The sequence below is a fragment of the Mesocricetus auratus genome, unplaced genomic scaffold (assembly GCF_017639785.1).
Source record: "Mesocricetus auratus isolate SY011 unplaced genomic scaffold, BCM_Maur_2.0 Super-Scaffold_100011, whole genome shotgun sequence".
Lineage (NCBI taxonomy): Eukaryota > Metazoa > Chordata > Mammalia > Rodentia > Cricetidae > Mesocricetus > Mesocricetus auratus.
Window position 1 is genome coordinate 1,737,501 of NW_024429195.1, and position 18,620 is coordinate 1,756,120.

At 40.9% G+C, this 18,620-nt stretch overlaps 1 protein-coding gene across 8 annotated transcripts in view; it reads right to left on the bottom strand.

Annotated features, from left to right (window-relative positions):
• The window catches only part of Lekr1 (leucine, glutamate and lysine rich 1), a 169,910-nt gene that overhangs the window by 109,930 nt on the left and 41,360 nt on the right, over positions 1 to 18,620 (bottom strand). Inside the window, exon 1 of one of the 8 annotated variants that reach the window (XM_021231732.2) lies at positions 5,630 to 7,703. The exons of the other annotated variants lie outside the window; for them this stretch is intronic. The gene's annotated coding sequence lies outside the window, so the exon portion shown is untranslated. Of the gene's footprint in view, positions 1 to 5,629; positions 7,704 to 18,620 lie in introns of those variants that run through there. 8 annotated transcript variants of the gene reach the window in all.

Below are 18,620 nucleotides of genomic sequence, written 5' to 3' on the forward strand. Positions count from 1 at the left end.
TGGCAATCCTGTCTCCACAAGTCCTCAGAGGGAAAAGTTTCTGGATTCCTGTCTCCTCCTTTTACTCCTTTCTCTGTCTCCACCTCCCTAGTGCTGGGATTAAAGGTGTGCGATCCCAGGTGCTGAGATCGCCTTTGTGTGAGCTGTTTCTTTTAGGACTGGATCAATTTCTGGTAGTTAGTGTGCCCTTGAACTAACAAACGCAGAGTGGTCTACCTCTTAATCCTGGGTCCTGGGATTAAGGGTGTGTGCCACCACTGTCTAGGTTCTATAGCTAACTAGTGTGGCGGCTTTGATATTCCCATCTCCAGTGGCTTCAACAAATCATAAACAATGTATCACCACAGTGGCACATACATAAAAGGAAGTCGAGGCAGGAGGATCCCAGCAAATTGGAAGCTGAGTTATTGTTAACAGTGGATTTTAGGCTTGCCAGAACTACAGAGAAAGACCTTTCTGGAAACTAAACATGCTGAGATAAGCTGTAGTGTTTCGGGACCGCACAACCCTCCCTGCTTGCTGGCCCACCTAGTGGGAGCGTACACTTGATCCACAATGGTGACAGAAGCTTCAGCCACAACATTTCCATTTCTGATCAGCCAGAGCAAAAGAATAATGCTTTTAGAATCGTCTTCTCCAAGAACCCCTGAGGACTTCTGATGGATTTACGCAACGTGGTTGCACTCGAGCAAAACTGGATAATGCAGTACTTGGACTGGGGAAATTGGTCCCCAGGGTTAGCAACAGTTCTGCTACGAAAGTGGGAAGGGAAAAATCGACGTTGGAGAAACAGATCTTCTTAACATTGCTGGATACCCACATCTGCCACCTGCCCCTCATCTTTCCATCACTGATAAAACAGCACCTTTTATTATGTTACATTAGTATCCCCATCATCCCCACGGCTGAGCACATTCAGTATCTGCCGACTGGCTTACACTGTCCTCCTTTTCTTCTGTCTCCTGCGTTCCTGTCATGAATTTTTCCTAAGGTTTTGCCAAGAAGCAGGCTTCCTAGAGTGCTCCGCTGTGACCACATGACAACCATCTGAGATTGCCCTTTTCTTTCAGATACTGCCCTCACCTTGTTTTCATACAACACATACACACTGCTGCTGCTTTTTCCTTCTTCCTAGCTTGTGACTTCCAGTGGAACAAACTCTCTAGGGGTTTTCTCTACAGTGGGAGGCAAACATGAGAACTGAATTTCTGAGGTTATAACCCAGAAAACCAAACCGAGAAGAAACCTCTCCTTCACTGAGGATTTTTGATTAATAAATGCAGACAGAATACAGGAAAGAGGAAATATCTACAATAAAATCACAATAAAAAACTATTTCAGGCAAATTCTATTGATATGCAAAGTTTTAGGGAAAAGAAGACATGTAAGTTTCAAGTTATCTGACTCAAGATGTTATTTAGAAACGGTAATGATTTGACAGTGGGAAACAGGACTCATCTCACCAGTACGTGCTAATGTCATCAAGTATAACCTGAGACACTCTAAGAAGGGAACAACACTTCTGGGTAGGTTTTTTTTTTTCTAAAAACAAATGATCTCAATATAGTTACACATAATGTCAGACAAACAGAAATTGCAAGGCAGTCTTTACAATGACCAGGATTCTTCAAAATTCTCAAAGGGCTGAGAAACTGCCACAGACTGAAAAAAAATGGGTACTCTAAGGACAACAAACATTCTAGACTGAACTAGGAAAAATGAACATTAGTAGAAAATGATTAAGTCAAATAAAATCTGGAGGTCAGTAATAATATTGTACCAAGATTAAGTTATAATTTATAATTGTACCAGAGCTAGACAAAGCATTACATTTGTGAGAATCTGGGTGTCTCTGAACTCCATACACTATTTTTGAGACTTTGTATAGTTTTAAATTGTTTCAAATTTAAAAGATACAAGTGCATGGCTTGTGTACATAAATGGGTAATTTTTATAGGTCAAATATATCTGCAGTTTAAATTTTCGTGTGAAATAATAGTTATGTTTTAAATATTGTAGGTAATACAGTATAGTCCCATACATATCCATTATTAGAAGAACAATAAAATAAGGTATGGGCCTATGAAATATTATGGCAAAACAAGAATACAGGAGATCTCCATGTCATGGATGAAGTGATCTCTATCATGAGTAAAGTAGAACCCTATGGGAAGAAGCAGATCCCATGTCATGGATGAAGTCAACCCCTATGCTGTAGATGAAATAGATTTCTATGTCATGGCATGAAAAGAATGCCAAGACTTATCAAGAAGAAAAGCCAAGATGTAGCTAATGCCATCAGTAAGTGTTACATGAAACCATGTGTGTGTGATGTCATATTAATATACACACGTGTCTTGTGTGTGTGTGTTGTGGTTCAAATGAGAAGTGTCCCCCCATAGGCTCACTTGGTCCCCAGTTGGAGGCGCTGCCTGGGGAGATTGCAGAACTTTTACTGCTGCTGGGAGAACTATGTCATTGGGCAAAGGCTTTGGAAGTTCATAGCCTTGCCCTGGTGCCTGTGATCTTGCTTCCTGTTTCCTGTATGTGGTAGAGGCATGCTCTCTTAGTTCCTGCTCCTGCCATCATGTCTGTCTGTTGGATGTCTCCCCTCCATTATGAACTCTATCCCTGTGGCAGAGTAAACCTTCTCTTTTATAAGCTGCTTTTGGCCATGGTATTTACCACAGGTACAAAACAATAGCTAATATAGTAGTTAAAACTTTACAAAAAATGGGAGCAACCTTTGTTAAAATAGGGCTACCAGAGGCACAAAACCAGAATTGAGAATGGGCAGGAAGACTTTAGGTTTTTTTCTTTCAACAATATTTAGATTTACAGTGAATATTTGTAATGTATGCATTGCCCCAAAATAAACTATTAGACTATTTGAAAACAAAAACAGTCTGGTTACATGTATATAAACATATCTTGGGTTTATAAATGGGAAAATACCTGGAAATATTAGAAAGCAATTTAAGTTTAATATAATGCTATGATATTTTTAATGTGCTTTAAACTTAGCTTGATTTACAGACTACTTCAACTACCAAAAAATACTTGGAAAAGAATTCTCGGCCTGTGTTTTATGAAATATTTTGTTGTTCAATTAAAAATGTAAATGCTAAAAATACTTTACAAATTCACTTCTTTTAGGTTATCTCCTAAATGAATGTTATGTGTAAATATCTGGAGGCCTCTGACTATAATCCTGAGAAGTTTGGTCCAAACTCCATTGTGTTTTGGCTGTGATTGACACTTATTTACTTCAAATAAAACTAATATGTTGAAACATTACATGCCTAGAAAAGCACGATGTCCACTGTTACGGCACACATCGTTTGTAAAACAATTCACAAGACAGTACACTATGAACTGTGTAGGCACACAGTTTTCCTCAGCAGTCATAATTCCGCAGAGCCTGAACAGCACGTTGTTAAAAGGACATAATGTTGTCTAGTCAGAGAGTGTTCCTGAAAATGGAGACTAACAGCATATGCTGTTCTAATGGAGAGAATACTGTGCCGGAGCTAGGTGACTTAACAAGCCTCTTCCCTATGCAACCATGAGAGCAGGCACATTTATTACCATTACCTATTCCCCAGTTTTTCTGAATTATCCTGATTAAACTGGATCGTCTGAGAACCACTGAGTTATAAGACAAACAAGGGAAAAGTATTAACCTCTCTTCTTAATTATTTTTATTTGGATTACCTGTTAATACTGTTCATAATGAGAATAATCACAAGGAAAATACTTTTAAATTCCCCTTTAACTCTTCCCTACTCTGTAGTAAATCATGTAAGAAATACAAGAAAGCTGATCACCCATTTGGGGATTTTACTACCTGTGATCCACACTATTTCTGTCAAGTTTTGGGTCTAAACATTATTTTAAAATCTTCCCCTCCAACTGATTTTGCAGCAATCAAAGATGACAGACAGAAGCTTGGAGCCTTCCTATGAAGGTCCCATGGGGAAAAAAATATCAGGGGAAAATTAGAACAGCAATGAAGAAATCCATCAAAACAAGCTGGTCTTCAGCTCCTGGAAAACAAATTTCTGAAGTGGACATAAGCGGCCAATTATGAAAAGTGGCTCCTGTAACTGTGATTCTGTAATTAAGCACCACCTGAATACATTCATAAAATTAGATTACCTTTCAAGAAAGCAGGAAGAGAGACAGAGGGGTGCAGATACTACAGACGGAAAAATCACTAAGAATTCAATAGGCCAGAGAGAATTCTTACGTTGCAGAGAAACGATAAGCACTCTGAGACATTCTAGGGGCAGACACCAAACCACTCTACTGCAAGAGCCACTGCAGCTAAAGTCATTAACAGGAGAATGCACTGGGCAGAAATGGCTCTAGTATAAAATGCAGAGAACAGAGGCCGTATTTAAAGTAGCAATAAAAAAGACATTTAGCTCCCTTTTGAATGCTATCTGCTTTCATTTAAAAAATTGATACGGAACTCATGGCATCCTAAAGAATTCTTAACCTGTAAAAACATATCTTGTGCTAAGGTCATTTAAATGTTAAAACAATCATTATCCCACATACTTAGTGAACCCAATGATGTAGGAGAAAGGCATCTTGCACTGGACCGAATCCATCTGCTTTTTAAGTTTAACTCATTCACAAAACTCATCTAGGAATAATTCTGCTTTTGATTATTCATTTATTTTTCTACAATCTCTTTAATATGTAATTAGGCTATTAAAAATTGATTTGTCTTTAATTGAACACAATGTTCTTTAGGCTTATTAATGTAGAACAAGTTTTAAATATTAACTGTAAGCTGGACAGTGGTGGCGCATGCCTTTAATCCCAGCACTCGGGAGGCAGAGGCAGGCGGATCTCTGAGAGTTCAAAGCCAGCCTGGTCTACAGAGCTAGTTACAGGACAGCCAGGGATCTGTCTCAAGAAACTCTGCCTCAAAAAAACAAACAGCAAAAAATATTAACTATCTTAAAAACCAAACATTTTTATGAGACCGAAATAATTTCACACACAAAATTTGAAGGCAAAATAATTTACTGTAATTGTCTGAATGGTAAGAGGATGGAAATAAAATCCTTATTACATTATTCTTAACAAAATCGCATTGTTCATATAAAATACTTGTTCAAATATTGCTATTATTTTAGGAGACAGCCAGGCCTACTTTGCTACACTCTAGTCTGTAGATTCAGCCAACCCCATATCAAACTATATCTGTGTGGACTGTGGATACAGCTGAGTAACAGAGTTCTTTCCAGACATGTACAGGCTCTGGGTTGGATCCCCAGCCCAGAGTGTCTGCCTGCCTGCCTGCCTGTCTTTATGTATCCATGTATGTATGTATGTATGCATGCATGCGTGTGTCTATGTATGCATATTTGGTGGGAATTACACACAAGCACAGATTTCTGAAGCCTGACAAGATCAAGATCAAGCACCACTGAATCTCGTGAAGTCGTTCTTGCTCGTGGGAGCCCCCTTTGCAGTCTTATGGTGCGAGAAGGAATGGCATGGTGAGACAGAATGTCCAAGCTCAGGACTCTTCTCTGCTTCTGGTGTAAGATCTAAGTCCCAGGAGCCCAACCTTAAGGACCGATTCAGCCTTAATTACATCCCAAAGACTCACCTTCAAAACTGCCTCACCACCTCTCAATAAGGAACACATTCCAACTGGGTTTTGACACGGGCAATCCAGATCCAAACCACTGCATTCCACCCGTGTCCTCCTTAAGTACGAGGCAATTATCTCCACCCCAAGCCACCTATGGGTAGCAGTGGGGCAGAAAGTATAAACATCCCTATGCCAAAAGGGAGAAAGAGGAGAAGGCAAAGGTATAGCGGAATCAAAGCAAGTCTGAATCACCGCAGGGTGGACTATGAATCACAAAATTCCAGAATAGTCTTTCATTCCATAGGCTGCCTCATGACACCCTAGACGCACCTTCGAGGTCTTGGGCACCCTGCCCTCACAGCTTTGCTGGGATCAACCTCCTGGGCTGTGTGCGAGGCTGGCTGCCCACTGCTGACTGTCTTTCCCCGGCTGGTGCACACAGGGCAGGGCTTCTGGGGATCCACTCCACCACGTTGTCCTCGGGGTTCCTCACTTTTCTCATCAGAGAAACAGCTGACAGACACCTGAAGATGTGCAGTGCGTGGTGGGGTTGCGACAGCAGAAGCCCTGTGGTAGAGGTGCTCACAGCTACGTAGATCAGGAAACAGTCTTGGCAAGGGCAGACGTCGGTCTATCTATTACCTCCTAGTAACCTACTGCCAAAGAGGCCACAGTTCAAAAGGATCCAGAGCCTCCCCAGACTAACCACCGGCTAGGCACCAGGTGTTCTGGAACAGGAGCCATGGCGACAGTTGATAGTCAAACTCTGACTCCCTAGCAGGAAATCCCTGCAAAGGTTCTTATAATATAGGCCTAGCCTCCCCCAGGCAGTTGGCAAACATTTTAAAATGCTGATGGACCCCATAGTCTATAGTCTGGAGTTAACATTATATGCATGGATGTAAATTTTCCTGCTCTTGTTTGGATCTGGCCCACATGTTAAAGGATAGGGCTTCCTAGAGTAGAACTATGGGACACTTTCATAGGTGAGGCCTCACGGCAATCTTAGGTCACTCAAGGTATGAACTGTAAGACTCTCATCATTTCCTGTCCACTTCCTGGGCATGAGATAATCAGTCTTGCCCTTCCAGCCTCTCCTCATTGTAATGCGCTGCTGCTTCATTATAAACCCAAAGCAAAGGGGTCAACCAAACCACCAGGCTAAGTCATATAACCCTTTTCTTTTCTAAGTCGATTGTCTTCAGTGTTTACCACAGTGGAAAGCTAACATGCCTGCCAAGGTTGACAGTATGCTCCCTGTAGAACAGTGACAGCACCAGCCGGATCTGGATCTGTGTGAGCCACAGGGAGAGTGGTCAACTCTGTACTGGGTGGGGTTCAGGGGTTCAGGGGGCAGAGTTCCCTGACAGCTCCGAATGGCGAGCCAATGGAGAGTACTTAGAGCCTGTTCCCCCAAACCAGCCTCTCTCCTCCTCAGACCAGACCCAGCCAGCACAGAGAAGTTCTGGGATCCCACTGAGATCTCCATCCTGTTGGAATGGCAATAAACACCGGCTTCCTGCTGGGTGCCTGTGTCTTTAGTAAACAGTCACTTGGCCACCGCTTGAGGTTCTCTGCTGAATGTGCTTTCATCCTTTGCATTCCCTCACTACAGTCCCTAAACTTTACACTCTGCTTCCTTCTTAGAGTATAAATTAGAATTTGCCTTTAAATGATTCTTTTCCAAGCTTACATGACCACACAGCTGAAGTAATCATAGCAGCCCAAAGGTTTGGGATTTACAATGCAATATCCTAGGACACCCACAACTCACTATTATTTGCTTTTTCTCTAATATCCAATAAAGGATATCCTCACTTCCACATTTCTCACCATTCCGATGATCACAACCTCAGATAATCTACAACTTTCCAAATTTCCCCTAGTTTTCTTATCTTCTCATCCCTCATGACCTAAATGTTCATGGCATTTAGATTATTCATTTCCTGAGCTCTTCTAAATTCTTTCAGCCTCTACTCATTTGTTCTTGGCACCAATTTCCTATCTTAGCCCATTTTCTGAGAATACTACTGGCTGTGTAATTTATAAAGAACAAAGCAAGCCTGACAGCAGTGGTACACGCCTTTAAACCCCAGCACTCAGCTCTTGGAAGGCAGAAGTAGGCGGATCTCTGAGTACAAGGACATCCTGGTCTACAGAGCAAACTCCAGAAAAGCCAGGGCTACACATAGAAGCATGTCTCAAGTAAAAAAAAAAATTTAAAGTTTATTCAGATCATGGTTCTGGAGGCTGAGAGTTTTAAGGTAAAGAGATCAGCTCCATTGGGAGCCTTCCTGATGGTGGGAATACTACAAAGTCCCTGAGGTGACATAGGACATCATATGGAAAATGACGTACATATACCTGCTGTTTGTAAGACACACTCCCCAAATAATCCACTAGTGGCCTAATTTCTTCACGAAGGTAGAGGGCTCAGGACTGTATTCTAAAGAATTTCACTCGCTAATGCCTCAGAGGGGGATTAAGTGTTATCATCCAGGCAAACCTGGCCTCTCCCCTTGGGGACCTGGCAGAGTGTGTTACTTTGCATGCATGGCAGGCAGTACCCTAGCTCTATGCTGGTGCAAAGGTCCCTTTAAGAGACAAGCTCTGCCTACTCCCTCTGCCCCTCTGTTTTTTTTTTTTCCCTAGGAGGCAGGCAAATCTGTCTCTCTCTCTCTCTATCTCTGACTCTCTTTCTGTCTCTGTCTCTGTCTCTGTCTTTCTTTCCTCTCCCCTCTTCTCCTCTCCTCTCCCTTCCCTCCCTGCACTCCATTCCCTTTCCCCAATAAAACTTCCTTCCCATGTAAGTTCTACCTGCAATTTATTCATCCCTTACCCCCTAGGGATCCACCAAGGTCCCACCTCGTGCAGCATAGCATGACATTAAGTTTCAATGAGACTGTTAGTGAGTATAGTACAAACCACAGCACAGATTATGAAAAACAAGTGGATGCATAGGCAACATTATATGATAAGCCCAAATAGTTCATATGTACCCAAATAGCACTTTTTAAAAATCACTTCTACATGCACCAGTATTTTGCCTGCATGTATGTCTGTGTGAGGATGCTGGATTCCCTGGAACTGGAGTTACAGACAGTTGTGAGCTGCCATGTGGGTGCTGGTAACTGAACCTGGGTCCTCTGGAAGAACAGCCAGAGCTCTTAACCACTGAGCCATCTCGCCAGCCCCCCAAATAGCACTTTTAAGCATTGTTCTGCACATCTGCGTTTCCTTGAATGGTCTCAAGACAATGATCCATGAGTTTCTGGAAATATGCAGGTAGCTAACCTGTACAATTTGTTCAAGGAGTTGCAAAAAATGTGTGACTTGGTTGCCTTGCCTTGGTGTTTGAAGCAGCAGTAACAGGCTCAATATAAGGAAAAGAGAATGCATGGACGCTTCCAGTCAGCATTTTCACCTTCTGACAAAACTGCAATTGTGGTAGGGAGAAAAAGTTAAAAGTTGTTAAATCAAAAATATGTGTGACATGTCACTATCATACCACACCAAGACAGTATGGCTTCCAAAACAAGGGAATGGCGTCTGTCCCCAAGCAGGTTATGGTTAGGTATAAGAGAGACATAAGAAGGCGGCAGCTCCTTTACAATGTGATCATGATGGTAAGGAAGACAGAAAGAGGTGTGTGCACGCAGGTCTCTGTAGGATGGGAGAATGGAAACACTTTCCTGGTTACAAGTGTCTGCTTGCATCAGATGGTCTATTTGAGCAGCCAAGGACGAATGGGGAGAGCAAAGGAGAGAGGGCATTATTTAGGGATAGTGGGGAAGAAAAGGGTTGCTGGAAATTTTCTTTTATTTTCTTCTTAAAATATAATAAAGGAAAAATGAGTATATTTACTTTCAAATCAAAGACTATTCAGGGCATGATTAGTACCATAATAGAATTTTAAAATATTACCCAGAAAACAACCAAAGAATAATTCAGCAAGGTATTTACATGTTCTTCATCTTACCTTCAAAAATAAGAACAAGGAATAGGAAAATATTTACTCAAAGTTCAAATTATCACCTTCCAAACTCTGAGTAAAACATTCAGCTATACATTATGATGTCACTTTTTGATGGTCAGGTGCAGATGACTTCTGCATCAGCTAAGAAGCCATTTTACTCTACCAGTTTTCCTGCCATCAGGACCTAACTAAACACTGTCTAAATGAGACTCTGTGTCATCATTTCATGCCTACTGCCTATGCCAGTATGAAACTGCTTCTAGATCACCAAATAACAGCATCATGATCTCAAATGAGTTGGATGCTGAGGAATTTTTCAGAAAACTCACTAGTGAGTGGTCAGTCGGCAACATCGGTACCCTCACTCTCTGTGATGGACAGTACCAGAGATGGGCTGCTATGAAGCTTATCTGGGTCATGTTACATGTCACAAACTTGTCCATGCACGTTTTACTTTATTGACAGAGTGGGTTTTTTTTTAATGATCAGCAAGATACAAACTTTTAAGATATTTTACATAAAAAAACAGACTCTCCAATATGTGTATACATAAAAATGCTAGTGAAACACATTAATATGCACAGTTGGGGGCTAGAGAGACGGTTCGGTGGTTAAGACCACTAGATGCTCTTCCAGAGGATGTGGACGCCATTCCCAGCTCCTGCGTGGGGTCTCACAACTGGCTGTAACTCCAGGGGAGCTGATGCCATCGTCTGGTCTCTAGGGCACTACAAACAAATGACGTGCACGTAGACATGCAGGCAAAGCACACATGTGCACGGAATATTTTTTTAAAAATATATCTTATGCCCGGTTGCTATTCATTAATTACAAAAAGCAAAATGTGACTAGCAGAAAATATTACAAAATATAAAAATCTAGATTCCCTACCTTTAAAACTCAGGTAACTTAGGCCAGCAAGATGGCTTAGCAGGTGAACTCTTGCCATCCAAGAATGTAAGCGTAGCAACCTAAGTTCAATCTCTGGGACCCATGTAAAAGAGGTAACCAACCCCACAGAGTTGAACTCTGTCCTCCACACATGCACCATGGCCACGATAACAAATAAAATTAAGTTCAAACCTTAAAAGAGAAACCTGAGAAACAACCTAAATATCGTGGAAGCGGCTGCCTTATTTAGGGCCACACATTTCTCAAGTGTGTCCCTTTGTCATCACACTTAGTTCTGGAATTCATTGGCCAGATTGTACGGGTCTTAATAACTCATACAGAGACCAGCTAGACTGTTGTTTCTTTGGAAATTAAAAAAGTAACCCTGACTGTCATTCATTTGAGAAGTTCTCTAAGATAAATTAATTCTATTTTATTTCACATATTTAAAAATATATAGGAAGACACAGAAAAAGTCAGAGGTGCAGAATGGTTAAAATCGTATTTTAAAAAATTTCAATTTATACCAACAGTTAAAAAAGATACAAAACTTTTAATGCAAGGAATCATGATGTCCTGAATGCAGTCATTCCTTGTTTGGGATTAGTTTGTGTTTACCCAGCTGACAGCAACTTCCATCTCACCATTAGCAAGAGGCCTTTTTGCATCCTTACCCATGCGACAAATTCTCCTTAACTGTGTGAAAAGCCCATGCAAATGGCTTACCAAGGCTCCTTCACTAAAGCCTGCTGAGGAACCTCAGCTCCAGAGTCTGCTTCCTTTTGGTCTCATAGAGGGTACTGCCTGGCTCTGATATATTTTAAAAAATACTTTATTAGAGTTTTAGCCCTCATTTTATTGTTGCCCAACTGGCCAGAAATGGCATCTCAACTCAGTAACATTGGAAATAGTGGGTTGCTTTACTGTAGTGTTTCCAAGAACTTTTACTGTTAATATATGCCTTAATCTGTCTGGGGCTATAGGAAAATTCTCCGAGTGAGTGACAGAAACTGCTTATAGGGTTGAGATTGACAAGCTCAAGATGACGGAAGTGCTGTCTAATGAAAACCTGCTTCCATGTCCATAAACTCTCACATGGAGAAATAGGCAAGCAAGCTCGCTGGGGTCTCTACTTTACTAATCCATCAATCAGGCACAGCCCTCAGGGGCCTCCTCCTAATAGGGCCACGTTTGAGGAGGACATAGATGTAGAACCTTTTCCAAACAAAATTTAACCAGAGCACACTTTGCTTGATGACGTTCTTGGGAATCTTTTGGGAAATACTTTAAAATGAGTTGTTTTTTTACAATCATTAATTTTATAAGAGTTCTTTCTGACTGGTTTTCACTTAGAATGTTAAAAACCATTGAGAGTGTATCAAAAAAAAAAAAAGAAGGAGAAAAGGTGAATGGATCATAGTACTCCTGAGGAGAGCAGCGATGACTGAGTGAGTCCTCAAGAGTTTTGTTTTTTTGTTTTGTTTTGTTTTGTTTTGTTTTTATGAGACAGAGACAGGGTTTCTCTGTATTGTTTTGGAGGCTGTCAGTCCAGCCCGGCCTCGGACTCACAGAGATCCGCCTGCCTCTGCCTCCCGAGTGCTGGGATTAAAGGCGTGCGCCACCACCGCCCGGCCTGAAGAGGACTTTACATGGGTACACGAGCTCTAGATTACAGTGGAAACCCCAGTCCATGACTGAGTCTGTGCCATAAACTTTCTTTTCCTGCCTCCCTGATCTCTGGCTCCAGAGGCTTCACTCTTAGCCCATTGCTTTGCATGTGGAAGACTCCCCGAGAAAGCCAATGTCCCCCAACTTGGAAGATCTGGAGTGTGTCCACTACCCCAAAACCAATTATAGTTTCTCTCTGAGAGGAAGCTGACATCCCTACACCTAAAATTCTGTTGCTACCTGTAGGAAGAGATTTTAAATACCTGTGCCGCTGACCACGCCCGCTTTGGGCACGGCTACACGCACTTAGGGACATGGGAATAAAGGGCGGTGCAGGGCAGACACTCGCTCTCTTTTCGGGGGTTCAAGTTGGGTCTCGGAAGCCGCTGAGACCAACCTGGGTTGCCGGTTTGTCTTGTACCTTCCACAATACACAGTCACCTATATCCTTCATAAAGTGTGCGATTTATATTGCAGTGACAGTTACCATCTTGTTGAAGTTTAGTACTGTTTTCCTGGTAAGAGAGTAGTGACACCAAATCAAAAGAGAGATAAAGAGCAATGTTTCCTCACACCCTTAACCATAACATTGTCAACCTCACAGAGTCCGATTCATCGGATCTTCAGATAGCAGCCAAAGAGCCCAGGCTATGCACTTCAAGAGCCATTAATAATAAAAAAAAAAAAATTCCACCCAGGAAGGTCTCCTCAGTGCTTGAAGACAGAGACCATATCATTACTTTTATGTCTTTATAATCTCAAGAATATCACAGTGAAAGCCCCTTTGACAGTCCAAGGTATAATTAGAATTCCAGAGGCTCTCATGAACAGAGTCTCCTCACACCCAGGCCCTCTATTAGTCCACAAAGAGCTCTATTGAAAAAAGAGAGCTAGTTAAGGAAGACTGCTTGGAAGTCTCTGGATAGCTTCTTCATTTCCAACAGGAAGTTATAGTAATAGTCTGACCATCAAACTACACTAAATCTTACCCATATTTTTTTCTTTTCAGTCTTAGGTAAGATAATATCAAACTAAATGGAGAGAAACTCACGGGATTCCTCTAAAATCAGGAATAAGACAAGGCTGTCCACTCTCTCCATATCTCTTCAATATTGTACTTGAAGTTCTAGCTAGAGCAATAAGACAACAAAAGGAGATCAAGGGAATACATATTGGAAAGGAAGAAGTCAAACTTTCACTATTTGCAGATGATATGATAGTTCACATGAGTGACCCAAAAAACTCTACCAGGGAACTCCTGCAGCTGATAAACACCTTCAGCAAAGTGGCAGGATACAAGATCAACTCAAAAAAATCAGTAGCCCTACTATGCACAGATGATAAATGGACTGAGAAAGAAATGAGAGAAACATCACCCTTTACAATAGCCACAAACAACATAAAATATCTTGGGCTAACACTAACCAAACAAGTGAAAGACCTGTATAACAAGAACTTTGAGTCTTTAAAGAAAGAAATTAAAGAAGACACCAGAAAATGGAAAGATTTCCCATGCTCTTGGATAGGTAGGATCAACATAGTAAAAATGGCAATCTTGCCCAAAGCAATCTACAGATTCAATGCAATCCTCATCAAAATGTGGGTACAATTCTTCACAGACCTTGAAAGAAGAATACTCAACTTCATATGGAAAACAAAAGACCCAGGATAGTCAAAACAACCCTATACAATAAAGGAACTTTCAGAGGCATCACCATCCCTGACTTCAAACTCTATTACGGAGCTACAGTCCTGAAAAACAGCTTGGTATTGGCACAAAAATAGACAGGTAGACCAATGGAAATGAGTTGAAAACCCTGATATTAACTCACATACCTATGAACACTTGATTTTTGACAAAGAAGCTAACTAAAATTACACAGTGGAAAAAAGAAAGCATCTTCAACAAATGTGCTGGCATAACTGGAGGCTGGCAGGTAGAAGACTGCACATAGATCCATGTCTATCACTATGCACAAAACTAAAGTCCAAGTGAATCAAAGACCTCAACATCAATCCAGCCACACTGAACCTCTTAGAAGAGAAAGTGAGAGATACCTTTGAACAAATTTGGACAGGATACTGCTGCCTGAACATAACACCAATAGCACAGACATTGGGATCGACAATTAATAAATGGGGTCTCCTGAAACTGAGAAGCTTCTATAAGGCAAAGGACACAGTCAGCAAGACAAAATGGGAGTTCACAGAATGGGAAAAAATATTCACTAACCCCACATCTGACAGAGGACTGATTTCCAAAATATACAAGAATAGAGAATTCTCAATAAATCTAAAATGGCTGAAAGACACTTAAGAAAGTGTGCAGCATCCTTAGCCATCGAGGAAATACAAATAAAAACAACTCTGAGATACCATTTTACTTCTGTCAGAATGGCTAAAATCAAAAACACCAATGACAGTTTATGCTGGAAAGGATGTGGAGAAAGGGGAGCTCTCCTCCATTGCTGGTGGGAGTGCCAACTCATACAGTCACTTTGGAAATTAGTATGGCAGATCCTCAGGAAAATGGGAATCAGTCTATCACAAGACCCAGCAATTCTACTCTTAGACATATACCCAAAAGATGCACATTCACACAACAAGGACATCTGTTCCACTATGTCCATAGCAGCATTATTTGTAATAGCCAATACATGGAAGAAGCCCAGAGTGGATAAAGAAAATGTGATACATTCTCAGCAGGGAGAAAAAAACCAATGGAATCTTGAAATTCACAGTCAAATGGATGGAACTAGAAGAAACCAACCTGAGTGAGGTAACCCTGTCACAAAAAGACAGACATGGTATGCATTAGCTCATATATGGTGTTTACACATAAAGCTAATGATTACCAGCCTACAATCCACACTGTCAGAGAAGCTAGGAAACAAGGAGGACCCTAAGAGAGACATACATGGTCCCTCGGAGAAGGGGAAAGGGACAAGATCTCCTGAGTAAATTAGGAGCACGGGGGGATGGGAGAGGGAGTTAGGAGAAATAGGAGGGGAGAGGAGGACATGAAGGAGCAGGAAGATTGAGTCAGAGAAGAATAGAAGAGATCAATAAAAGGGATACCATAATAGAGGGAGGCATTACAGGTCTAAAGAGAGATCTGGCACTAGGGAAATGTCCAGAGATCTACAAGGATGACACCAACTAACAGTCTAAGCAATAGAGGACAATAAAGGACCTTAAATGCCCTTTCCCAATAATGAGATTGATGACTACCTTATTTGCCATCCTAGAGCCTTCATCCAGTAGCTGATGGAAGCAGAAGCAGACACCCACAGCTAAACACTGAGCAGAACTCCTGGAATCCAGTTGTAGAGAGGGAGGAGTGATGAGCAAAGGGGTCAAGACCAGGCTGGAGAAACCCACAGAAACAGCTGACTCCAACAAGGGGGAGCTCATGGACCCCAGACTAATAACTGGGAAACCAGCATAGGACCAATCCAGCTGCCCTGAACATGGGTGTCAGTGAGGAGGCCTTGGCAATCTAAGAGGCCTCTGGTAGTGGATCAGTATAGATCACTAGCATATGAATGGACTTCTGGAGCCCATTCCACATAGAAGGATAGATACTCTCTCAGCCTAGACAAACGGGGTAGGGAGGGCAGACGGGATGACTAGGCCCTGCTCCAAATGTTATGACAGACTTTGAAAATCCCCCATGGCAGGCCTCACCCTTCCTGGGGAGCAGAAAGGGAATAGGATAGGGGTTGGTGAGGGGCAGGGGAGGAGGGGAGGTTGAACAGGTATTGACATGTAAAACAAGCTTGTTTCTAATTTATATAATAAAAAATAACTTCTACTCCCCCCCCAAAAAAAGTTAAATCCTCCAATGTTTCAACTCCGAGAAACTGCATAGCCCTGTGCCTGTACTACAGTATTAATTTTTTGAATATGGAATCATGTAGCCCCAATGGCAAATGTGTATACTTTTTCCCTCCCCTTAGTAATCCTGGATTATATCTTCAAAAAAAACCACAATTTTGCTGAAATATTATTGTACATACAAACACACAAAGATGCTAAACTACTTTCCCACAAATTATTTAGTTTGATTTGTTGCAAAGAAACATGGCTTCAGAAAACAGCTGCCTGCATCCATGTTTGCTGACTCTTGTCTCTTCCACCTTTGAACAACAGAAGGCTGTTGTAGGGTATTTGTACACTGTGAAGATGTATTGCTGTGATTGGTGTCATTAAAAGCTGAACGGCCCATAGCTGGGCAAGAAGAGGTTACGTGGGACTTCCAGGGACGGAGAGGACGGTGGGAAGAAGACAGGCAGAGACACCAGGAGATGCAGAGCATGATGTGCAGGAGGAGAGGCCACAGCCAAGAGCCACGTGACAGGATGTAGAGTAATGTAAATGAGTTCATTTAACTCATAAGAGATAGTAAGGAACAAGCATAATCTATAGGCTGAGCTTTCATAATTAATAAGAAATCTCTACTATCATTATTGGGGAGCTGGTGACCCTAAGAAAAATCCATCTACAGAAGGCAGGCAGATCAGATCATTGTCAACCAACAGTGCAGAGAGATCTCAGAACTGCCTGATAAACACGAGACTATCTCACATGTGTCTGATTACAAATGCATTAAGGGGAATTACAAACAACAGAAACAAAAGCCAGACTGATGTTTGTGTGCATGGTTTGTGATGGAAATATTAAAGCCATTCCTGATTACTGACTTCAGAAAAATAATATAAAGTATGTTATAAATAACCAAAAGGATATCACTAGATTTAGGAGCGTATTAAAGCAAATGCATGAAACAGTAAAAGCATAGAACTGTTTTGTCTGGATTTTATGAATTATATGGGCTTGAACTGTAACTGATTTATATAATATCCTATCATTTAGTCAAATACGGACTTAGATTGCTTTTGGAAAACAACAGAGTTGAAAGGTTATACAGTATTGAAGGAGTTAATTTGCTGTGACTTCTCAAATTCCACTCCTCTTTACTTTGGCATTAAAAAAAGTTAATTCAGTATGTGATGGATATTTTGATACTTCACTGAAAGAGAAAGGATACCCAGGCATTCTCTGGTAAGCCAAGACCATTTGTAGATACACAGATTAATAGAAATTGGTTAATAATTAAGAGAGATCTAGCCAAAAAGAAGCCTGAGCCATCAGTCACACAGTTTATAATTAATATAAGCCTCTGTGTGTTTATTTGGGGCCTGGTGTAACAAAAACTTCAGTCCACAGAAACCCTGTCTCAGAAAACAAAAAAACAATAACAACAAGAACAAAAGTCACAGACTAACTCACCATCAGGGATAGAAATAATCACCTCAAGGTATAAAGCCAGAAGAGGCAAATGAACCCAAGAAGCAAACAGATTTGCAGATGACATGGTTTTATACTTAACTGACCCTGAAAACTTCATCAGGAAACTTCTATAGCTGATAAGCACTTTCATCAAAGTATCGGGTCCAAAATTAACAAATAAAAATCTAGCTTTCCTAGACACAAATGACAGATTGAGGAAGAAATCACGAAAAGGGTACCTTCGTAAAAATAATAAAATAAAATACCTTGGGATAATTCTAACCAAGAATGTGAAAGACTTGTACAATAAAAACTTTAAGATATTGAAAAAAGAAACTGAAGTTTATCAGAAGAGGGAAAGTTCTGTAATGCTCACAGATCAGTACAACTAATATTGTGATTATAGCTATCCTACCAAAACTAACCCACAAGTTCAACACAATCTCCATTCAAAATTCAAACGTAATTCTTCACAGAACTTGAAAGGACAAGTTTCAACTTCATAGGAAAACACATAAAACAAACAAAAATGGGGGAAAAAATCCCGAGTAATAAAAGAATGGTTGCAGGCATCATCTCTGATCTTAAGTTTCACTACAGAGCCATAGTAATAAAACCAGCATAGTATTAGCATAAAAACAGACACATAAATCAATGGACCTAACTGAAGATGAAGACATAAATCCAAATACCTATGGATACCCGATTTTTTACAAAGAAGCCAGATATTCACACTAGAAAAAGAAAATATCTTCAACAAATGGTCTGGTCAAACTGGATGGCTGCATGTAAAAGAATCCAAATAGATCCATACTTACCACCCTACACAAAACTTGATTCCAAATGGATCAAAGACCTCAACATAAAATCAGACACACTGAACCTGACAGAAGAGAACGTGGGGGACAGCTCTGAACTCACTTGCACAGGAAAAAACTTTCTGAACAGAACACCATTAGCACAGACACGAAGATCAACCACAAATGGGACTTCATGGAACTTTAAAGCTTCAGTATGGTAAAGGACATCATCATTCCAACCAAGTGACAGTCTACAGAAGAAAAGATCTTTGCCTGTTATATATCCAATAGAGGTTTGGTATCTAAACTATATCAAGAACTAAAAACAAACAAAAGACACTGCGCATCAAGAAAACAGAATGATTAAGAGTGGGATACA